This window comes from Peromyscus leucopus, chromosome 2, assembly GCF_004664715.2.
Source record: "Peromyscus leucopus breed LL Stock chromosome 2, UCI_PerLeu_2.1, whole genome shotgun sequence".
NCBI lineage: Eukaryota > Metazoa > Chordata > Mammalia > Rodentia > Cricetidae > Peromyscus > Peromyscus leucopus.
Window position 1 is genome coordinate 108,785,225 of NC_051064.1, and position 22,531 is coordinate 108,807,755.

Sequence of the window (22,531 nt, forward strand, 5' to 3'; positions counted from 1 at the left end):
TACCTAAAAATGCTATTCCTAAGCCATAAAAACCATAAAGATTCTGACTAAGTAATCTGGAACAGGACCCAAAATCTGTTTTTTAAAGTACTGCAAGGTATGTGAAGTGATCAAACTTCACAAGTTACTTTCTATGTTAAAATTGTTGTTAAACTAAACTATACATAAAACTAAACATAATTAAAGTGTTTCGAAATGTAAGTTGTTGTTATGACCACTTTTAAAGCCGGCACTGTCCATGGAAAAGCTCTGGCAGAGAAGTCACAATCATCCAGGATAACCATCATGAGGCCAGGAAAAGGACAGAGGCAGATGCTATCAGCAAGGATATGGGAACATCTGGTGGCTACGAGAGACTTAATGTCCATCTCTGATACATGGTCTCATGGCAAGGTAGGCTGAGGAACTTGTGTTGCTACATAGAAATCTTGGTTACAACTCTCTATAAACTGCTGAGAATGTAGTGCTTAGAAGAACAAGATTCTTAGATTTATCCCCACATCCTCAAATCATATCACTGATGTCAGCCACAGTCGGGATATAACAAACATGTTTACTAGATGGGCTGATTGTGCAGAGAAGCCAATGTTCTAGTCCAACAGCTGGATGAGTTTCCTAGTTTTGTAAGTTAGATGGGGGCACCTTTCATCTTAGAATAACCCCAATCCTCATGTTACAAGATGTGACAGAGTCAACTGCTAGGTTGCACGCAACTGTTCGCTGGGCCAGCACACCCATTACCCAGCTGAGTGTGAGCTGTCAGTGACTCATACACACAGCTCCCCAAGATTGCCAACACCTAGTAGGAGCCACCACATCTGGGAATGCTGTCCCCAGGAATGAATAAGAACTCAGGACTGATGTCCAGATACAAAAGGTAAGTCCGCTTGTGGGTGAGAAGACTCACAAAGATTCAATTCATGTTTCATAGCTCAAGGGCAATGCTGATATAGACCTCATCTGAAACTGTATCATTTCTTCTTTATTCCTCTAGCCTGACAAGCTTTTCTGCCCCCCCTTAAAGATTTCTCCTTAAAATGCTGCTTCAAGGCTGCACTTAGGAAACCTGACCTGAGATACTTGGTACCAGGAATGCAGGTTAAATCCACATGTCCACAGAATCCATCAGTCTTCCCATATAACATACCACACAGAAGCTGCTGGTCTGGCGGGAGAGAGAAACCGCTTTCTAAAGAAGTAGCTAATCGGCAAGCTTAAGACTTCTATACAGTCAGGAGGCACTGTCCTTATGGATGCAGTGTTCATCTGGAACCAATAGCTGTTATGTGCTGCTATGCCATCAGAAGTCCAATATCTAGGTTTAGGAAGCAAGAAAATAGAGTAGGGATACCCACCACTCTGTCATCCCAAGGACCTCCTTAGGAGTCTGAGACACTCTATAATGTGAAGTTTTGAGGATCAGGAGGGTCCTGGCTCCTAGCTTCCCCTAGGAAGCACTTCAAGTGCCCTTCCCATTCCAGCACTACTGCTGATCACTTTGGGCTCCTGGTGCCCATATGGCAGCAGGCAGAGGATGGAATCACTATTTTAGAAGCTGCTGCTACTATTAATCGTGTTCATCATTAGGATACAGATCTGTCACCTCCTGATAGAGTGCTAATGGAATGTACTTGAAGCCTAGGTGATGGACTGTGGTATCACTGGTTACTGCTGCTCTCATTATCACTGCATATGGTTAAATGCAGCAACCCTTACCCAGCAAGGGTGTAGGAACCAGGCAGGGCCCAAGACTCTTCCTGGAGGGCAGGTCATCATTCACACCCACAGAGTAGAACTGTTTATCCAAGGTGAATGTCAACACAGAGAAACACAGCACTCACCTCAAAGGGAATTAGAGGGTTTATTTTGGAGCAAAAATGAGTGACCTTGATCCAGGAACATAGATTTAGATTGCCCTGAATTCCATATGCCAATGTTGTAACACTTTTGTGAAGTTTTTATAACAAAGACTGTCATAAATCAAGATGTTCCTAAATACATTGGTGGAAGTGTCAGGTGGGTAGAATACAGAAAAGCGGTGGGGGGGGGGGCTCTGCTCTAGATATCAGAAATGATCAGATAACATTATTAGCATCAGCTGGAGGAAGTGAAGGGTCTTTCACACATTCGGGAAGGATTTACCTGAGAGTCACAAAGAAGTTAGGTCACCAATAGAAGTGGGTAATAAATGACCATTTAAGGGACTAATATAGCCCCAGATAATTAGATTCTGGCCCTGCAATCTTCCAACTCCCTGCAATCACTGAAGTTTAACACTGCCTTGAATATTTAACCCAGGTGTAGCTTTATTCTTGAACTTCAGTTAAAAGGAAGAAGATCTTACAAAGGGCGACAAAAGAGGAAGAAAATTAGGATTTCTTACTGCTTTTGAGTCAGCTGCAGCAGTGGAAAGTCTTGTTCACACCACCCATAGCTGTTCTATGAGTTCACACCACCATAGCCATTCTATAAGTTTCCCCAGCAAGTGTGATTAAATAGAAACTAGAGAACCAGTGCCCTGGACTGTGTCATATGGCCACACCATGCACCAAGCCCAACACATGACCTTTCAGGGGACACACCCAAACCAAATCCAAACCATAGCTGCTGCCAGGAGGGTGGGTTTGGTTTTCCAGGTATTTCTGGACCCTTGGCTACTGGGCAGCACATGCTTTCATCAGGTAGAAGAGGCTTGTGCTTCGAAGAAGCCCTCAATGGGCAACATGTATCATTTACCTGTATTGCTTTCTATAAAAACTCCATTTCAGAAAACCTTTCCCCAAGATTCCAACATTACTCTCTGCTAAGGACAGTGCCCCTAATGACCCACTTACACCCACTGGACCCTACCTTTTATATATGCTTTACTACTGGTCACATGACCACATTATGAACCGAGCTCCCAACATATGACCTTTCAGGGGACATACTCAAACCAAATGTGCCCTTCCCAGCCCTCTGGATTCCTGTGACATCATGTGATCACTTTCGCTGCAGTCAGTTCCTCTCTATGTCTCTGGTACTTTGTTGGGGAGACCCTACCCAGTGGCTGAACTGTTAAGACTGCCTGATGTTGGCATTTCTACCTCTTAATGTAAGTAAATAAACCTCTTTCTTTAAAAAGTATTCAACCTTGGAAAGCATGTGATTGCAATGGAACACGAACAGAGACAACAGCTAACACCACAAGATAGAAAAAGATGAAAGCACAATTTCCTTGCCCCAAGATGGACCAACCCTCTTAAGCATTCATACGCCAGCGCTCTGGCTTTAACAAAGGCTAAAATTTGACTTCAACTGACACCACACCTCTGTTGACCTCCTTCCTGCCCCAGAGGACTTCTCTCACCCCCTACAGATTTTTTCTAAGTATTCCCTTACAAAGTCTTTTCCATAAGAATCCTCTCTCTGCTTCTGATTCAAAACCCAGTGTCAGAGCAGACATGCCAACAGGAACAATACAGAGATGGAGTGCTTTGCCACTTCACAGATGTAGAAGAAGGATTGCCCTTTCATTTGCCAAGTCTTGAAATTGGGATCTCAAGAAATTAGGCGAGTCACTCAGGATCATCTGTGAGAAACAAAGCCGACCTTGACCATGTGCCAGATTCCAAAGGCCTCTTTATTTCCCATAGTGGTTTTCATGCTGGGTAACTTGGAACACTGTTAGCGACCGACCTGGACTCACAGTGCTATCCTGCAGGATCTCTACCACCTTCTCATCTGTCCTGGTCTGGCCAGGAAGGAAGCATAGGACAACCACTAGTTGTCATGACTGATCATGAATAGTCACAGTCAATAGTCATGTGATAACTATTCATCTCAGGACTGTCTACAACTCTGACCTATTTTCTCTTAGAGTTAGGCCTAACAGCTTGGTGCTTGGCTATTTGTAGTTGCCTCGTATTTCCAAAGATGATATGAAGTAGGTTTCATCAAAAATACTGACCATTTCCTTAGGAAGGGTTTAGATCTATTTCACCAAAGCCATTGTTCCCTTTCTAGTGGTGTTTCTGGAGCTAACCAGTGTGCAATGTTTATTTGGATTTATTCTGTTTTATCTTAAGTTACTTTAAGGAGTAAGAAATATTCAGTGTATGGAGAGCAAGGAGATAGAACATGGTATTGTTGGGAAAGGTCATGACCAAGTTGATGGGAATGAGAAATCCTGCAGTAAGCATGTATGTGAATAATCACACCATTCTACCACAGATACAACTACCAGACATGTTCAGGGTGTATACAGTAGGCCTTCAAGCAAGGGAAACTGGGCTTCATGCAATGAATTGCCAAAAGGCTACAGGGACACTTTTGTAGTTTCAGGAAGAAGACAATATTTTAAAAATCACCTAGGCCAGGCGGTGGTGGCGCACGCCTTTAATCCCAGCACTCGGGAGGCAGAGGCAGGTGGATCTCTGTGAGTTCGAGGCCAGCCTGGGCTACCAAGTGAGTTCCAGGAAAGGCGCAAAGCTACACAAGAGAAACCCTGTCTCGAAAAAGAAAAAAAAAAAATCATCTTAGTAATCAATGAAAATAAATGTCTAGGATTTACAGATTTTCTTGCAGTCTAGTCACAGAAATTATACTAACTTTGACTTCCTGAATACATAAAATCTTGTTCTCATCAGCTTGGCAAACAGCTCCAGGCCAACCAGTCACTTGCCTTAAGAATGCCAAGGTCACAGCCTCATAACCAAGATGACCAGCTACACACACAGCATTTCTTCATCTGGTAAGTGGAGTCTTGGTTCAAACATCAGACCTCAGGGATTAGGTTCTGGCATCTCAAGTTGATAAACAAAGGGGGTGGATAACTTACCTGTATGAACCCACAGGTTGACCCCTGGGTAGGTCAGGCCCCACTCACATGGCTTGCACTGCCTCCCGAATTGTTACTCACATGTGGTGGTATTGTGTTCCCCAAAATATTGTGTACCTTAATAAATTTATCTGGGGTCAGAGAACAGAAAAGCCACTAGATACTTAGGATAGGCAGTGATAGCACACTCCTTTAATCCTAGCATTTCAGAGGTAGAAATCTCTCTGGATCTCTGTGAGTTCAAGGCCACATTGGAAACAGCCAGGCATGGTGACACACACCTTTAATCCCAGAAAGTGAGCCTTTAAATCCCAGGGAGTGACCGTAGAAGGCAGAAAGATATATAAGGCGTGAGGACCAGGAACTAGAAGCATTTGGCTGGTTAAGCATTTGGCTGGTTAAGCTTCAGGATTTTGAGCAGCAGTTCAGCTGAGAGCCATTAGGATGAGGACACAGAAGCTTCCAGTCTGAGGAAACAAGACCAGCTGAGAAGTTGACCAGCTGAGGTTAGCTGTGGCTTGTTCTCTGATCTCCCAGTTCACCCCAATACCTGGCTCCGGGTTTGATTTTATCAATAAGAACTTTTAAGATTCATGCTACACTCACACTCAAGAGCTCTGCTTACTTGTGGCTTCTTTTGTGACTCTGCCAGCTCAGATTAAACATGACTGTGATAGACTTCTCTTCATATATTCAGCTCTCTGCATCCATGGGTTCTGTGTGTGTGTGTGTGTGTGTGTGTGTGTGTGTGTGTGTGTGTGTGTTATGTATCTCATCTGCCAGTCTTTAAGCTCCGTGAGAACAAGGGGGTCTTTCCCCATTGTGTTGCACACCTAGCAGGTACCAGATCAATGGCCTGATCAATGAGTGAGATTCTGCTCCGAGTTATGCCTCCTGACCTTTGCAAGATGAGGACTAGAGATATTTCAGAAACTTCCCAGCACAAATATGGCTGTTCTGACTAGAGCAGAGAATAATTCTTCTGCTCTAAAGCATATCAACTCTGTTGCTAAAAGATATTTTAGCAAACTTGGAGTCTGTATAATAAGACTAACACAAGCTCAGTACTTTAATTTCTCATGAGAGAGATTCAAACACCAGTATTCCTTGCATCATAGATTCTGAAATTAACCTCTCGGGGATACTTTGGTAATGTGGTCTCATTCACACCATATCAGCTCTAACACGCCACTGTGAAGGATGCTCCATGGATACTGATGGAAATTGGACTCCTGTTCTGATGTCCTAACACCCAAACACACTCAAATGAACTTCATATTAGAATCTCTCAAAGGACTGTTTTCTTGGTTTGTCTAAAGCCTTTTTTCCTTCTGGCATGTCAGTGACTAATAAATTACAGCAAAGCTTGAGTTTATACTAGCTTGTAGGTGATTACACTGGACAAGCAGTTTTCCCAAACCCTAGGGCCCCTCGGAAAATGAAATAACCCACATATGGAAGGAATCAGTGGGTAGAGGGGCCCCTACCTACCTGCATTCTCGAGCTGCTGAAACCCTGTTTTGATAAGATAAGAGGAAACAGGGCGAGGAAGAACGTATAGACTCTTGGAAACTGGAAACCCAAGTCCCTGCTGCTGTAAAAGCTGCTCTGAACAGCCAGTTGGCCCATACCGCTCTGTTGCAAGAATGCTGAGCTTCACCTAGCCCTAAACCTGTACTCTACAGCCTAGACCGACATTAAACTACCCCCGCCCCAAGAAACTATGTATTTCATGAGCACTGGGAGAAGACTAGATTTCGATGATCATTGATAGTGTTGTCTCCACCTACATGGCCACTAAACCACATTTTAGTTTTTGCTTTGAGCAGAAGAGTCCCCAGAATCAAACTCGAGGTGGAACTTCAGCCCACAGAAATGGTTGCACCTGATCCAGCTTAGTGGGATGGCCATCACTATATTCCCAGCTAATGTAACCATGGAGGGTCTCGGGCCAAACTTTAGATCTTGCTGTGGCTTGAAGATGGTTTGTCCTCGCTGTAACTTATGCTCAGACTAGATTGATCAGTGAAGCAGATAAGGGGTGTGATCTTTATGAGCGGTTAGATCAAGGGAACACCTCCCATGAACTGTGAATGTGGTGCTGTGAGAATTCTTAGTTCTCTAGAGAGCAGGTAAGCACAATGGGGCTGGCATTCGGTCCCCATCGCTGCTCCCACAAGTGCTCTGTCTCTTGCCAAGTGATGCCCTGAACTTCCCAGGATCCTGCCAGAAGTAAACCTGTCACTGTCTGGGGATGCTGGGCTTGAGACCAGAACAAACCTCTTTTCTTTATAAGTCACCCATTCTTGTCCCATTCTCATTTTGCAGATAAAGAGATTCAGACATTGCTAACTTGCCCACAGCCATTTAGTTCAGTCAGAAGAGACCTAATTTTGGAAGATGCTTGAATTAGTTGTTTCTCTGTTGTTGTCATAAAACACCCTGACACAAAGTAAGGGAAGAAAGGATTGATGTGACTTTCAGTTCCAGAGAGAATGTAGTCCATCCTGCTAGGGAAGGCATGAGAGCAGGAATGTGAATCCTGCCTGGCAGTCAGAAAGCAGAGATCACATTTCAGCTGCACACTAGAAGCAGAGAAAAGGAGAGAGAGAACAGGAAATGGGCCCAGATTATAAAGCCCACCCCCTGAGACATACTCCCTCCAGCAAGGCCACACCTCCTAAAGGTTCCTTTCCTAAACAGTGCCACCAACTGGAGGCCAAGTGTTCATACACCTGAGCCTATGGGGGACATTCCAGTTCAAGCCACAACACAGTTCTTTCTGATCTGCATTTCTCTGCTCCTTGGTCTATTGGACCAATCCCTTCTAATGCAAGTAACAAAAAAAAACTCTTCATTTTTCAAGAAACAATAACAATATGACAGAAGGAATAATCTATTAGAACAGAATAAAAATTTTAAGAGAGAGAAATTTAGCTACAAGAATGGAGATTTGGAGACAAACCACAGTGAGAATTTAACTCAAAGGGAGAAGATACCCATAAGCCCTTACTGGTTGAATGATGTGTAAAAGACTTAAGAATATCTAAAAACAGTCATGTGCCACATAGCCATGTTTCATCATTGGATCACAGATATGAAAGTGACCTTGTATGATTTCAGTGCAGTTGGAAATGACCTTCCTTTAGTGACAGCATAGATGTTAGTGTGGTAGCACAAGAACTACCTATATGTTTATGGTGATGTTGTTAAAAGCCAACTTTCTAAACTATCTACCAGTCATATAAAACTCTAGTATACATTATTACATATGCTCTGTAATACTTGGTAAGAATAATAAGTACTAGATTATTAGTATGTATGCATTTACTACTTCTGTAGCATTTTTTGGTTTTATAATATACTCCTCTACCTAAAAAAAAATTTTCTGAAAAAGATCTGCCATGTGACCCCAGCAGCAACATCTCAGGATCTCTTCATCACATCATTTCCCCTTCTATGCAATATCATGTTTTGTTCATCACGGCCCTAGGACAACATGCTGTGCTCTATTTATACATCACACAACCTAACTGTATAGTAGCTTATATCATTTAGGTTTGGGTAAGTGTGCTCCATGGAGCTCACTTCATTTTTAACATGCCCCAATCCTTAAGTGATGTTTAACTATACTCAAGTTAAAGTTGTGATTGATACTTCATGTGAGGCCCATTCATCATCTGACTATTTAGGAAAAGTCTCATGCAACACAGCTGGTACTGAGTGTATTTGGGAGCATGAAATACGGGGTAGTCTTCAGTGTGGGGATGATGCAATGTGGAAAAAGGTGTCAAGTGTTAAAACCAGGTGATGGATAAAATGGTCCAATTCATTATGGTTGGGATCCCATAGGCTTTGGAATCAGGAGAAAAATAACCTCCCCAAACACTTCTAGTTAAGAATCCCAGGGAAATTAGAAGAGTGGCAAGTGTCTCATCTTATGAGAAAGGTACTCAGGCTAAATATATTTCTATCTTAAAGAACAAGATGATACATCTTCTGTCATATTATTATACCTGGAAGCACACATGTGCGAGCGTGTGCGCGCGCGCACACACACACGCACACGCACATACACATACACATATATAAACACACACTGAAATGTTTCCATCATCCCTACTACTCTGTATGTTCCTACTCCGTGTTATCACATGCATTATATCACATGTAGTCCTGGTGGAAGACAGGACATCCTCTTTCTATGTCTCTAAAACTTATCCCTACAACATATACATAGATGCTCATAGTAGATATTAAACTGCCCCCACTTTAAATTTGATAGCTGCTTCTCTTGTGTCTGTTTTCAGCAATTCTATTTATACTTGGTCTCCTTTTATAACTCTGAGTTTAATTTCCCAGAAGGGACTAATTTTATGGCTTCCAAGGCAGTCGATTATTTTTCTATTCATATGGCATTTGATGTTTCAATTTTCCTTCAGATTTCTTTGTGAACAAGTGGTTAGGATACACTCGTGGTAACTTAAACCCAAATTAATTTGCACGGTTTTGCTTGACTGGGCTTCCTCCCCCATCACCAACGTCACGCTTCATGAAAACGTCTAACCAGGTGATCCCTGGCAAGGCAGCTGCTGTCCCACAGTGGAGAAGGATGGATGGTCAAGGCATGATCTAAGAGGGGCCAGGTGATTGCCGTGCCTTTTGGGGGCCTTCATCTCATATTGACTTTAATTATGAAGGCCAAGTGTTTGTTTTCTTGTGGGATCCATTTCTGCCCTTTGGTTATTGACACAGTTGGAATATGAAGCATGTTTACTTATATTAATGGGGATGGATGAGTAAGTTTATATTACAGTGATACATTATGAGTAGCAACTCTTACAGACTCAGACCCAGGCTTGTGTGAGCCTCCTAACCAAATGTCCCGCATATGCTGATCAATTTATATAGGTGTCTGTTAGCGTTGAACAAACTCACTTGAATACTGTTACAGATACACTGCCTGTTCTGGCAAACATACTAGAAATAAGTGGCTACAGTGCCATTTAATATCGAAGCACCAGGACTGACACACAGAAGAGACTTAATTAATTTGTTAATTACTGAAGATATCATGAAGAACAGAGAGCACTGGCTCCTGACCCAAGGACTTGCATTGTGGGAAAGGGGCTGTCACTCACAGGAATCTCAGGCTCACAGTGGAGGGTGGGAAGTGTCATCATAGCCTGAGTCAGGGAGTGTCTGGGCTCAGAGACTGCTCTAAGCAAATCTGAAATGGAGACACAGTGTACACAGATGGTTCACGTGCTAAACACTTGGCCAACCCAGCTCATGCTAGGTCGTTCAAGCAATGCATTGTTTCACATTAGAAAAGTTGCAGAAACTGTAATTAGTCAGTTTTTATGGTTAAGGTGAAAAATCTTAGAAAACACAATAAAGAGTTATGAGTGCTGTTGCCAGGAAAAATACACAGCACTTCATCTGAATAACATTAATTATTCTCCTAACTTATGAGGCGTATTACTATTATCACTATTTTATATGCAAGAAAACTGACAGCCAAAAGCTGAATAACTTAACCAGTATTACTTAACCAGCTGTCATTTGACAGACAGCATGGCTCCAGACTCTGTCTTATGCTACCGTCATTTAAAATGCTTGCATAGTTTATGATGGACAGAGAGGTTTATGACAGTTATAGGGAGCGGGACATATGCAACTTTTCTTAGCCCAGGCTCCCCTAGAAAGCACAGACCATGATAGGGGCCAGCTAGCATGAAGTTTACTTGGGGAGGCTATTTCAGGAAAGAAAGAATGCAGAAAGTGGAGGAGAAAAAATAAGAAATAATAAGACTGTATTATCCAGTTCACAGGTCCTGTAAACAACAGTCCACTGGTACCTCTGAGAAGCTATACAGTGTACCCCAGTGCCCACTCAATGGATGCAAGAGGAGGGTGCTCATTCCTCAGTGCTAAGGGTTCTCCATAGCATCACCTCCCTGTGTGTCCAAGTCAGCACATCCAGAACTGCAGTGAGTACCCACAGGGCCCCTGCTCCCTACACCACTCTGAGGTGTCCAGAGACCTGAGCAGAGAATAACGCGGTGCTGTTGAGATCTTAGAGCCTTGTAAAACTGCTGCCGCAGTGATACGAGGGGGTAGGTTCATCAAATGCTCCATTTGGCTATAGCATGTGCCTGTCGTTGAACCAATGAGTTTTGCAAGAGACAAAGTCTGTTCTCAGTGTGGCCAAAGAAGAGTATAGAAGCAGAATGGCTTAAGGAGTGTAGAAAGGCGGCTGGAGGAGAAACAGTCAGTGGTCTGCACAGACACAACCATCATGGCTTTTCATGGGTATGTGGTAAGAAAATGCTAGCGTCAGCATGCACCAAGAGTGCAGATTTTGGCATTTGGGAGTCAAAACATCACCACCAATGGATTCCTCCACATGTCCAAGTGAAGTCTGTAGTTTCAACAAAAAGCCTTCAGGTCTCTGGAAGGTTCTGGAGACAACCATTATCATTATAACCCATGTGTCTTAGAGGTGTTATCAACAGCAGAGTAGTTAGAGACTAGTAATACTTGGTTTAGTTGTATGGCATCCAGAATTGGTAATGTTTCTCCACAGAACCCTCGAAGCTCACAGTGTAGTTCGGTAGGCTCCCACCCATCAGTTCTGCTTCACTGAGTCCTCGTTATTTTATCCTCACCAAATGGGTGCTGATGCTGGATTTATGCAGTTAAAGTGGACATGTCATCTCTGAGAGATGTGCTGCTGCAACAACAGGGATTGGTGTGGTGAAGGAAGTACTAATGCCTCAGAATTGTAATCTTTCATTAGAATGAGCCAGGCACAGGGGCACACACTTGCAATGCCAGGACTCAGAAGGCTGAGGCAGAAGGGTTGCTGATTTAAGGTCAACCTAAGCTGCACTTCAAATTTCTGTCTCAATAATGGGGTGAGGGGGAAACGGGAGAGATGGCTCCTACCATCAAGTTCACTGGCTGCTCTTCCAGAGGATCCAGGCTTGATTCTCAGTGCCCCCATGGTGGCTCACAGCCATCTGTAACTCCAGTTCCAAGGAATTGGAAGGCTCCTTTTGACCACCTACCTCAACACCAAGCACATATATGCTGCACAGACACTGTCTAAGTTGGGGTTTTATTGCTGTGGAGAGACACCACGACCATGGCAACTCTTCTAAAGGAAAACATTTAACTGAAGTGGCTCACAGTTCAGAGGCTTAGTCCATTATTGTCATAGTGGGAAGCAAGGCAGCATGCAGGCAGGCATGGTGCTGGAGAGGTAGCTGAGTGTTCTACATTTGGGTCTGGAGGCAGCAGGAAGTGACAGTGACAGGCTGGGTGTAGCTTGAGCCTCTGAGACCTCAAGGTCCACCTCCAGTGACCGCTTTCTCCAACAAGGCCACACCTACTCAACAAGGCCACACCTCCTAATAGTGCCACTCCCTATGGGCCTATGGGGGGCCATTTTCTTTCAAACCCCCACAAACATGCATGGAGACAAAACACTCACATACATAAAATGCTTAACATTTTTTTAAATAGTTAAAAGGGTCAATTTTATGACTAATGCATTTTATCACAATAAACTCTACTTAGAAGAATATAAAAAATAGCTGGTACAGTATGTGTATGTAGTTTTTATTCCTTTTGTGTTTAATATTTTTACAATATTTTCCTCTATTACTTATATGTACAACCATAAGTATTATCAATATTTATTTTTAGTTATCTCTCAGATTGGCCTGTGGGTTTCTCTAATTTTTTTTTTAACTTTTTATTTATTCTTTGTGTTTTTCTCATCATGTATGTCGATCCCATTCGTGTCCTGTCCCTGCGTATCTGCTCTCTGTCCTTGCAGCTCCCTCCCCCATGTGGGCTTCTCTATTAACCACTTTCTTAATTCCTAGTGGACATAGGAGGGCCCAGCCCACTGTGGGCAGTGCCATCCCTAGGCAGGTGGACCTGGGTGTGTAAAAAAGATAGCTGAGCAAACCAAAGGAGCAAGTTAGTAAGCAGAGTTCCTCCATAGTTCTCCTCAAAGCTCCTGCCTAGCTTCCCTTGGTGATGGACTATAAACTGTAAGCTAAAATAGACCCTATTCTCCCGAAGTTGCTTTGATAATAGTGTTTATTACAGCAAGAGGAAACAATAAATTACTACCACATCTTGCTGGGTCTCCTCACAGAGGTTGTATGGAGCTGCCTGGTTTATAGACAGAATTCCCTTATGTTTCTCGGCTATTTCCCTGAGGAAGTTGCTCTGGTGGAAGCGGGTGGCTTGGCTCTGGCACTGCCACGATAGGCTGGCCCTCCTATGTCAATTAGCAATTAAGACAGTTTTTCATTTGACGTCTCTGGTTCCAAGGTTTGTGTCAAGTGGATAGCTAGTGCTATGACCCCAAGTTACAGAAGCTCAGAGAAAGGGGTCCATTGACTTCTGCCTGTCTGACCCCTGGGGCTTTCTTCACCGCAAAACATGAGACTCAAGTCTGGTGGGCTCAAGTGTCTAGTGAACTTGGGTCAAAACTCAAGCCCATACACCATCTCATCCAGTGTGTCACTTTAAGCAAATCAGTTAAGCCTCCGAGCTACCTTTCATGTAAAATGAAGCTAACAGAATTTAAAACTGGGATGGGTGGATCCAGTAATGGTTTCGTGTTCGCTTAACATAAAAAGCACTCAGCATGTTTCCTGACATAAACAATACTCAAAAAAAAAAAATCCCTTTAACTGCCTTTAGCTGCCCCACAGTTTTCTCTGTAGTGACTGCTTGTGTGGCTAGGAACCTGTGATGGAAGAGGGAATTTAATAACACGAATCAAAGTGAAAATTGTCAGTAGAGAAGAAAGTAGGGTGTTGGGGGCTCAGTCTCTTATGACCCAAGGAAGCAACCACAAAACCCACTCCAGAGTGCACTTGGCCACATGAATCAGGCTCTGACAGACAGAAGTGGGTCTGCTTGGGTTTTCTGGGGAAGAGCTGTGTCGGCATTTTCCTGAGTTCTTCCCGTGGAGTCGAGCGAGAGCAGGATTTCTCTTTTCATCAGCGTTGCTTCCCACATCTATGTAAGTCATCTCATCCCTCCCTCTTGCAAATAAGCTCCCCCTCCGTGTTTTTGGAAAAGCCAGACTTGCATGTGTTACCCTTTGCTGAGGTTTCCTGTTAGAGGGGAGAGGCTATGGCTTTGGAGACAGACTTGGTTAGGTCTGAGTTGGCCACTGTCTAGCTGTGTTGCCTGGAGAAGCCAGATCATCAAGCCAGTGGGAAGAGAAAGGCTAGTACCTCGCACCAGAAGTTGAGAGAATTGTGACCTATAGTAGTTTCCATTTAACATAATGCCTGGCTTTCAGAGAACACAAAAGAAATGCTCAGGAAATGTTTTACATTCTTCCTTGGGGGCCATTAAATAGTTGGTACCACTACCACAAACCAGATTTTCGTTTGAATTGCTTCTAATAGTCAGTCAACATTTTCTCCTGACTATGCTGCTATGGTACAAGACTGCTTCCGGTGGCCCCTTCAGATCCATTCCCTAGCCTTCCTATTCTGCTATGTCTAAGAAGTTGACATCTAGGAACCACATCTCTGGGGTTCTCCTTCATACTGAGATCTCCTGGTCCCTGGGGGATTAGAAAGGAGAAAAGGGGGGAAACAGAGTGATCTTCAGGGTGCTTACTCTCCTAGCCCCTTCCCGGTGGAGGAGTTTCAAGCTGCCTATGGCCCTCCTCTCTGCATGGTCTTCAAGCTTCTAGAAGGCACTCCCCATCTCCTATAATGGAGCCCAGGGATGATCAGGCTCCAACTAACTCAAGTCCCACGAGCCCTATCTTAAGGTAGTCACTTGTGGTCAGTCACTGTAAAGGTATCCTCAATGTGTCTTATATATTGAGAAGTTGACTGATTCAGAGAATTTATGTATCCTGGAAATGTTTTATCAATTCTCATAGTGCCTAAAACTATTTTTTGTTTAGATGTTTTTTTTTTTTGTTTTGTTTTGGTTTTGAGCAATCAAGTGTTCCTCTTCACCCGATGAAGTAAACACTAGGGTCATAGGTTAAGTCAAACCCAGGAAAACACCGCGGTAGTGTTCAAAAAAGGTACTGGGGTCTAAATATCCACACCAAGCAGAGAACATTTCTCCTGTCTCTCACTCTTCACCAACAACACTGAAGATAGTGTGAGATAATCCATCCACCTGTCACACTAGTGTGAAAGCCTTGGCACAGAGCTACCCAAAAGAGAGTACAGGAGGTGAATGCTGTCAACCTAAGAGGCAGAAACCAGCTCAACCACAGAGCATTCACTGTCCAGAAGTCCAGGCATGGCGTTGAGAACAAAGTGGGTGTGATCTGAGTCCAGAACAAAGACTTTTCTCTGTGCTTACTATTCTGATCTACATTTTCTTGCATCTCTGACCAAAGCCATCCCTTACAAATCCACAACATATGAACACACTGCTGTGATGTTGATACAATCTGGTGATTTTCTGGTCTGCCTCTGCAGTGCAGGGAACTTTCTGGTTGTTGGGGGAGAGAGTCGAGCCATACAGAGAGATAAAGGATCAGAAAAAAGCAAATAAGGAAGAAAAGGTTTGTTTGGCCCACGGATTGAGGGTACAGCCACCCCGCGCTGTCCACAGCTAGGGAGTCTCCTTACCTCAGCCCAACCTGGACACTCCCTCCCAGGCATGCCCAGAGGTTTGTCTCAAGTGAGTCTGGAGCCTGTCAAGTTGCCCATCTGTATTAATCATTGCACGGTTTCCTCCTACTGTATTTTTAATATCTTCTGATCTTTATAAGTCAGAATATTCAGAGGCCTGTCATTTCCAAAATATTTTTAAAAGCCTAATGGTAAAAGATGCTCTGGAATTTTCCCCTTTAAAGTGAGGAAAAGACCTATTGCCACTAACAGTTCCTGCCATAAAGGAAGGAAGCATGATTCGTGATGGGTTCTTTGGGTTCTGGAGGTTCACTGCCTTATATACAAAGGGACTGCTCTAGACTATATACCAACTGACACAAAACTTTACATTTTTGATGAGGCCCCAGCAGAGAAATATTGAACTGTTTGGAAATTTTAAATATAGGAGCATTTATGGTTTATCCCTCTGGAGGTTTTGATCTCCTGACCTTATGAACTTTCTCTACTTACAGATGTGACTTTTGACTGTTAAAATTTGGTACCCAGAGGCTGGGGAGACGACAGAGCGGGTAAACCGCTTGCTGTGTAAGCGTGAGGACCTGACTTAGATCCCCAGCGCCCATGTAAACCAGGCTTGGCTGCACATGCTTATAAGTGCTGGGTAGAATGGGATAGGTGCTTCCCAGGTATCTCACTGGCCAACCCAGTCTAGTCGAAATGGATAACTCCAGGTTCAGGGAGAGACTTTGTCCCAAAAACAGCAACAACAACAACAAAAATCAAAGTGAAAAGCAATAAAGGAAGACACTTAATGTTGACCTCTGACCTACACACACACACACACACACACACACACACACACACACACACACACACGACATAAGTACAGACACATATGCATACATCACACACACATATCACACATACATCATGTACACACACATTCTAAAACTTGGAGAAAAAGTTTTGTCAGAGGCTCAAGTCACATTTTTTAAATAATGTATTTTACAACTGAAGTTGTAACTTGAAGGGTCTTCAAGTGGTAAGGTGGCAAATGGACTTCACCAACCACCTCGAGTTCTATCTACTATGGTGTAATAGCTCACGACAGGGATGTGTCCTGTGAGGACTGACCCTTGGAAAGGGCCATGGTGGTTTCAACTCTGCTCCCTCTTCTTCCAGCTAACACTTGTGCTCCATCCAATTCTTCCTTTGCCCTGACCTCTGGCTCATCCTCTGCATCCTGAAGATGATCCACGACTCAGTTTCCTCTCGGAGTGACTGGGCCACAGGATCTTCCAGAGACAGAGAAGGGCTCAGCATTTGCTACTGCCAACAGCTCCAGTAAATGAGGAATAATCAAAGAATATCACTTGAAACTTTGTTTAAAGACTCATATACAGATGTTTGTCTTTTCCTTGTGTTTGTGTACATAAAAATAAGCTCAGACAGGGCTTCTTCAGTAAAACACTGCACTGGGTGTGCTAGTGGTTAAAACACATAAACAGCAAGCCTTCATCCACTTTGAAAGAAGTAACAGCAGTCAGAGTCGGCGATGGAGGAATGGGCTGACTCCAAGGCAAGGGGTCCTCCAGGGGCAGGGGTCCTCCAGGGGCACTGAAGTTAGGAGTACTGAAAGCATAAAGAACTGGCTAAGGCTGAGGCAGGGCCTTCTTCACCTTCCTTGCAATCTCATCCCAGGACCTCTTTCCCAAGCAGCCTTGCGAGCTGCTTGATCTGTTCAGTATACGAGTGCCTACCTCGTACTGGTCTGTGTGTGCACCAAGAGTTGGGGTAGAAATAATGTAACGTTGCTTGCTTCCTCTTGGTTTAATAGAAAAGTCACAAGTGAGCATGTGCAGGCAAAAATCTCTACAATAAGTGCCACTGGGGAACCAAACAAGAAACTGAGACAAAATGCAATCTGCTTTAGGAGCAAAGAAGGGAATTGTTCTCAATCCCTGTCTCGCATCTTGGTTTAAGTCTTCTCCTTACAGTTTGTTATTAATTCTAAAAATGGCTCCCCTAGATGATGCTCAGACTCTCTTCTTCTCTATGCTCTGCAATCACGAAGGTATTATGAGCAGTGGGCACACACCATTGCCTGGCATATCCTAGGCCTGGAGCATGATTGGCCTCTTAGCTGTGTTCACCTCACCCTGTGATCAGGTTTGGTTGTTCTTGATGCTCTATTTGAGTATTAGGGAAAGCTATCTGCCCCAGCCTGGAATTGATCAGACACCACAAACATCCGTTCAGCAGAGACACACTGTCAGAAAGAACCAGGTCCACTAGCTAGCTCATGCCTATCATCCCAGCACTTGGGAGGCAGATGCAGGGTGACTGTGAATCTGAGGACAGTTTGCATTATAAGTTCAAGGCCAGCCTGAGCTACACCATGAGACCCTGTCTCACAAAACCTAAAGGCTGTGGTGTAGCTCAGTGGTAGAGTGCTTTCCTAGCATGTCAAAGCCCTGGGTTCCATCCCAGCATGATACTCAAAACAGCCTCTGAGTCCCTGTTTGAACTGGTTCCAGTTTGAACTGGTGAGTTTCGGCCCACTGTCTCCTAAGGATGAAGCTGAAGTGGGGGAATGAAGGCTTGTCTGGTGCCCGATTCATTCTTCACTCACTCTAGACGCTGCCCCTGTGCTTCTGCACAAGGCGGGAAAGTTGGCTGAGAGCAGGTGGCCTAAGCCAGACAGTGAGTGGAGCCCTGCGGACCACGCACCCACTCCTCTTACTGCAAATGCTGCCCCGGTGTCTCCACCTCACCACGTCAATCCATCTTTCCCATACTATCTGTCATTTCTTCCACTAAGACAGTGTTTTTCTTTCTTTCTTTGTGAAAACAGCTATGCCTTTCTCTAAGCCAAAAACCTTAGGTATGTAAGACTTTTCCTCTCACTGAACCCAGCTACAAACAACTTTTTTTTTTTTTTTTTTTTTTTTGGTTTTTCGAGACAGGGTTTCTCTGTGTAGCTTTGTGCCTTTCCTGGGACTCACTTGGTAGTCCAAGCTGGCCTCGAACTCACAGAGATCTGCCTGCCTCTGCCTCCCGAGTGCTGGGATTAAAGGCATGCGCCACCACCGCCCGGCTACAAACAACTTTTATCACGTCTACGTTATCCTCATTGCCAGGACTTTTCACCTAATCTGCCATACTCTCATACCTACATGGCTCAAGCTACTCTAAATGGCTTCCTGTGGACATCACCAAGCTGAGGTTAATCCTAACAAGCACCTTGGAGAGCTAAAAGATATATAAGGAACCCCATGAGGAAGGGTAAGTTCTCCATGCTCCTGTTCTTTTTCCTGGTCTCATCTTGAACCAAGGACTATTATGAATCATGCTTTCCATATGCTCTCATGAGCCACACCTGGACACATGTTGTGTCTTCTTTTCAAGGTGCCCTTGGCCACTCAAGCCCCATTTTGCCTGCCTCGGGTCTCCTTTCATGTGTCGTTTCTTCTTTCCTTGAGTTCCTTTAATGGAGACATATGCTGTTTTCAAGCCTCCCTGCTCCATTGCACCATCTAGCACCGTGCACTCTTATGAACTGGTCTACATATTTGAAAAGAACATGTGTCATTTATATTCATGCCCGTACTTTGTTATAATAGTTGATATCCAGTCAATGCAAGATACGGAGATGCAAACTGAAATTCACAAAAGCAGGACCAATGAGTCTGACCTAAGCACTCCTGCCCTGGTTCCCATTCATTGGCACAAGTTCCTAAAACAGCATGCAAAGTGGTTGCAGATAGAGTTTAGGAGGCTGTGGCGCCTGCTGTCTCTATAATCATGGAAATATCAAGATGATAGTGACTTTCTCACAGCCACACTTCACAGAGCAGATACTAAAGAAAACTCAGAAAATCAGTGCCAGCCACCCCCCACCCCAGACTCTAAGGGAGATGAAGAACATAAGAAGGGGTGAGCTGCTAGATAGGTGTTATCAACTTGATACAAGCTGGAGTCATCTGGGAGAGGGAAACACAACTGAGAAAATGCCTCCCTCAGACTGGCCTGCAGACAAGCCTGTCCGGGCATTTTCTTGATTAATGATTGATGTGGGAGGACCCAGCCCACTGTGGGAGGTAACATACCTGGGATGGTGGTCCAGGGTTCTATAAGAAAGCAGGCTGAACAAATGTGGAGAGCAAGCCAATAAGCAGCATTTGTCTATGGCCCCTGCTTCAGTTCCTGCTTCTGGTTCCTGCCTTGTGTTCCTGCCCTGAGTTCCCTTCAGAATGGACTATAATTTTTTAAATGAAATAAACCCTTTCTTCACCAAGTTGTTTTGGTCAAGGTGTTTGTCACAGCAATAGAAAGCAAACTAGAATATCCAAGGAGATAGAGAAAATAAAAGATTTGTGAAGAGAGAGATGTAACTGGCATATTCCATTTTTATTGAAAACAGGAGCCAGAGTGCACTGAGAGATGTTAATTTCTTTATTCTCTACTCATGGGCCCACTGGAAAGAGTTGGATAAATTTTCCTTGGATTTTAGAGACAAAATTAGTGTGGGCCTTCTTCCTGAAGGAAGTTATCACTACCTGTGACAGCTGGGAACAGGGACTATAGGATCAGCTTGTACCCTAATGTTAGGGAGTCAGGACACAGAGGATCAAGGCAGTTGCTTGAATGCTGTAATGCCTACTTAGGAAAGTTTGTTTTTTCAGAGATCTAAAGGACTTAAGTGTGTGAATCCAAATCCCAGAACCAAGGCCGAGGCTTAGCAGCAGATAAAGGCAGTATGTCTAGTGCCTGTCATTCAAGGCAGTGCCAGGCAAGGAACTCCAAAGCCCCATGGAAAAACCTATGAGGAAAGCATCTAGAGCAAACCACAATACAAAGAGCACATAGTCAGCTGTAGAAAGAACATTCATGTCATCTTACCACCATGCCTCCTATTCATACAGAAGGCTGGCTTCTGTCTAAGCAGCTCAGAATTGAGAAAATGGGGAAAGTCACTGTAACATTTGGAGTTAGATTTTATATATATTATATACATATATAATTTTATATATAAATACTGTATATGAAGAATAAATGTTTAGATATAATTGTATATACTTACATATATACACACATATATAAATATGCACACACAGATGTGTGTGTGTGTGTGTGTGTGTGTGTGTGTGTGTGTGTATAATTGTTTTTTTTGAAACTGGGTTTCATTGTATATCCCTGGCTGTCCTGGAACTCACTCTATAGACCGGGCTGGCCTTGAACTCAGAGATCCTCTAGCCTCTGCTGTATATTTTTAATTTTAAAGGGTACTTACTTATTAATCATTTATTTAGTTTGTGAGGGTAGGGGTTGTATGTGTAGAGGTCAGAGGACAACTTGCAGGAGTCAGTTCTCACCTTCCACTACATAGGAACTCAGGTCATCAGGCTTGGCAGTAGGTGCCTTTACGTACTGAGCCAATTCACCAGCCCTGAAGTAAATGTGCATTTTTACTCATGGTGACCAACAGTGTCATAGTTATTTTACATGAATGGAAAGGCCATGGATCCCTTGAGGTCTACAGATGGGTACAAAGGGATTGTTCCTGCTGGTTATGCTGTTAAGAAGTCCTGAGAAATAAAAGGTCTAGTATGGACAAGAGACAGTCATTTTCTGAGGATCCACAGCTTCTATCAGATTTCCAAAGGGATCTGTGCTAACAAAAAAGAAGAAAAGCCTAACTTTTTTCACTTCACAGAGCTGGAAAATGAGCTAAACCATGCTTGCGTGTATAGCGGACCTGAATAAATGTCTCTTGGTCCCAGCCCAGGGCTCAGAATCCAAAGCCTTTAAGTTTTAAACATTGAGAGTAAACACACGATTCTGCATCAAAGATCAGATTTTGTGTACTTTCACATTTCTCTCCTAATGAGCAATCCCAGGGCTAGAGACCAATTTGAAGCAAGGCAAAAGGCAAAAGGTCTGGCTCTCTCCTACGCAAAGCACACACGGCTCAAGTGTCACCATAATAAGACTAGTAGTAAGTAAGCCAGAGCCACACTCATTGTCAGCCACATTGGTCTGCGAAGCTGATGGATTGCAGACTTCATCTGTCCAGGAGGCCTTGATGGGAACCCAGAGACTCTCAAATTTAGGCAGCAGGGTGTCCTGAGGAATGGGCCATGCTGGGGTCTCTGGGTCCTGTATGTCAATGGCCTTGTTATGACTGAAATGGAATGAATGTTTGTAAATATACTTTCTCCTTGTAAGGAAACAGAAAAAGATGTCTAGTGTCTCTTGTAATGCCCTTTTCCTTGTGTTAGAAGAGGGGTGGGGAGGTGAGGGAATGCTAAGGCAGGCTAAGGTAAAAAAAAACTGGTTTCATAGATGACTCTTCTACTTACTAGTTAGAAGAGGAGAAATAACTGAGATAATTGGTATCAGAAAGAACTGTCATCATTTTTAAAATTAGTTTTATGATTTGGATATGAAGGGCCCCTTCCAAAGACACCTGTGTTTAAGTTTTGTCTGCTCCTTGATGAACTTGACAGAGCAATTGCATCATGAGGATTGGACTCCCCCAATGGCTTGGGCCACTTCTGGAGTCATAATGTGATCGCATCATTGGTAGTAGTACAGCTTAGGAGAAGGGCCTCACTGAAGTGGGCAAGACAGTGGGACTGTACCTGTGAAGAGCTTGGCTTGTTCCTTGCTCTCTTGATGTCACTCTCAGCCACACAGTCCTTCAGATGCCATGATATTCAGCCTTGCCTCAGGCCTAAAGCGATAGTGCCAGGGCTGCAGGTTAAAACCTCTAAAACCATGCACCAAAATAAGTTCCATCCCATGGTGTTTGTCTCAGGATAAAACACAAATGAAGACTGTACAATGCAGGTGCTCTCATGTCCTCTTGTTATGAATTCAGTTCACATCTATTAGTGAAATTACCGGCTAGCTCAGTCGGTAGAGCATGAGACTCTTAATCTCAGGGTCGTGGGTTTGTGCCCCACGTTGGGTGCCAGGTATTGGTGAAATTCTTAAGGTAACTCCATGTAGTTAAAAGGGAGGTTTATTTTGTGGGGTAACTCACAAATAAAGGAGTAGGTAACAGGGTCTGGGAAAGGTG